The sequence below is a fragment of the Chrysochloris asiatica genome, unplaced genomic scaffold (assembly GCF_000296735.1).
Source record: "Chrysochloris asiatica unplaced genomic scaffold, ChrAsi1.0 scaffold00032, whole genome shotgun sequence".
Lineage (NCBI taxonomy): Eukaryota > Metazoa > Chordata > Mammalia > Afrosoricida > Chrysochloridae > Chrysochloris > Chrysochloris asiatica.
In genome coordinates, this window is record NW_006408550.1 from 3,143,533 (window position 1) to 3,145,486 (window position 1,954).

Below are 1,954 nucleotides of genomic sequence, written 5' to 3' on the forward strand. Positions count from 1 at the left end.
TCGAACTGCTGACCTTAAGGTTCGCAGCCCGATTCATAACCACTACGCTACCAGAGCTCCTTAGAATGCATCATAGTCCATAATTAAAGGACTAGAACTAAATAACTACTAAAGAACAAAAGGAGAAAATGTGATTTTGGGTAAAGCAAAAATTCCTTACCTATGACTCCAAAAGGAAAAGCAGTATATTAGATTTTCCAAATCTGGAAACTTAGGTTCTTTAAAGCCAAAAAAGATCATACTCACAGAATTTTTTTTTTTTTTTTTTTTTTAGCAAAATCATATCTGATAAAGAACTTGTATCTAAAATAAATAAAACAGTTTCATAGCTCAATAATTTAAAAAGCTAATTTAAAAATAGACAAAAATGTGAAGAAGCGCTGGCAATAATATGAAACAGTTGGAATACTCATGCATTGTTGATATAAAATATAAACTGTTACTATGGAAAAAATGATGTAGTTTCTTATAAAGTTAAAAATACACTTACTACGAGGGAGAGTCAAAAATTATTTTCACTCCAATTATATTAAAACACCTATGCACTACGGATGACGACATTGAGCATGAACGTGAAATGATTCTGACAAATAGATGAGTGACAGTGGATATGTGGTAAATCATTTGCAAACTAGCCATGACTCTACCTATGAAATGATCCATGACAGGCTTAGGTTTCGAAAAGTTTGTGTGAGATGGGTACCGAAATAACTCATGGATACACATAAACACAAGCGTTTGGACATCTGTAAAAATATAACTTGGGCCAGTATTCAAAAGAAGGTAAAAGTGTCTTTAAAAAAATCATTACTGGTGGGCAGCGAGGGGGCAGCTCCATGAGCTCCAGTCCATGTGGGCACCTGAGCTGAGGGCCGCAGCGCAGGGTCACCACAGCGGAGCTACAGCAGTTCTGTGTACAAGAGACATCATGGTATAGAGTCTGGAAAGAGAGAACATTCGAAAGATTCAGAGCATCATGTTTCGGTGCAGCATCAATTGTTTTGAGGACAGCCGGGCAGCCATGCAACAGGTACACCAGTGCGTTGAATGCTGCCATGCACCATTGGCTAAAGCATAGGCCCTTGTGACCAGTGAGTTGGAGAGGTTCCAGGACTACAGGGCCTGGTGTACCAGGCATTGCAACGACAAAGCCAAAGACTCAATGGGTGCAGGGAGTAAGGAGCTGCAGGTGAAACTGCAGCTGGAGAGCTGTGTGACCAAATACGTGGACGACCACATGCATCTCATCCCATCCATGGCCAAGAAGATGAAAGAGTCTCTCTCATCCATTGAAAAAAAAAAAAAAAGTCTTTGTCAGTGGCCACTGGGGATAAGGGCAGGAATCTACATACAATGAAGCAAGGACATTTGGATTTTTAAAAGTGAAATTTATGAATGAAAAATTCATGATGGCAGGAAGTTTAAGGAACTTGTCTCCTGGCTCTGGAGGCTGGTTCTTTTATAAGCTTGAAATCACAGCAGGGAAAGTGGGAAAAACTGGTGCTAAAATTTGGGTTTGAGGTAGCACAAGAGAGTTATTTCAAGCCTAAATTGTGTGTGGCAAGTACATATGCTAGTAGTAGGTATCTCCCTTACTTTACCAAACCAGAGTCCTCCAAGGCACCAAATTCTCCTTAGTATTCTGGTACCAACAGATTAACAGGCTCCTCCAACCTGCCTGTAAACTGGTAGAGTTTGAAGAGAGGTATGTCTGTTTGTTGCCAACCTTCTGTTTACAAGAAATATCACCATCTGATTTTCCATAAGCTGCAAAACAAAATCTATAAGATCACTAATTAAGAAGTGGGAAAATAGATATCTGAGTCTTTGTTTTGCTTGGTTTTGTTTTCTATACAAGGACCTGAAATTGATGTCATTAGAAGACAGGGTAGTATAGATAAGAATTTTCAAAGGCTTTTTGATCATCATCGGCTGTCAGCTGTACTTTTCTCGA

General features: G+C 39.2%; 1 pseudogene; it reads left to right on the forward strand.

Moving 5' to 3' along the window:
- Window positions 1–1,357, forward strand: part of LOC102813379 — an 8,210-nt pseudogene extending 6,853 nt beyond the window's left edge.
- Window positions 1,358–1,954: the final 597 nt, after the last annotated feature.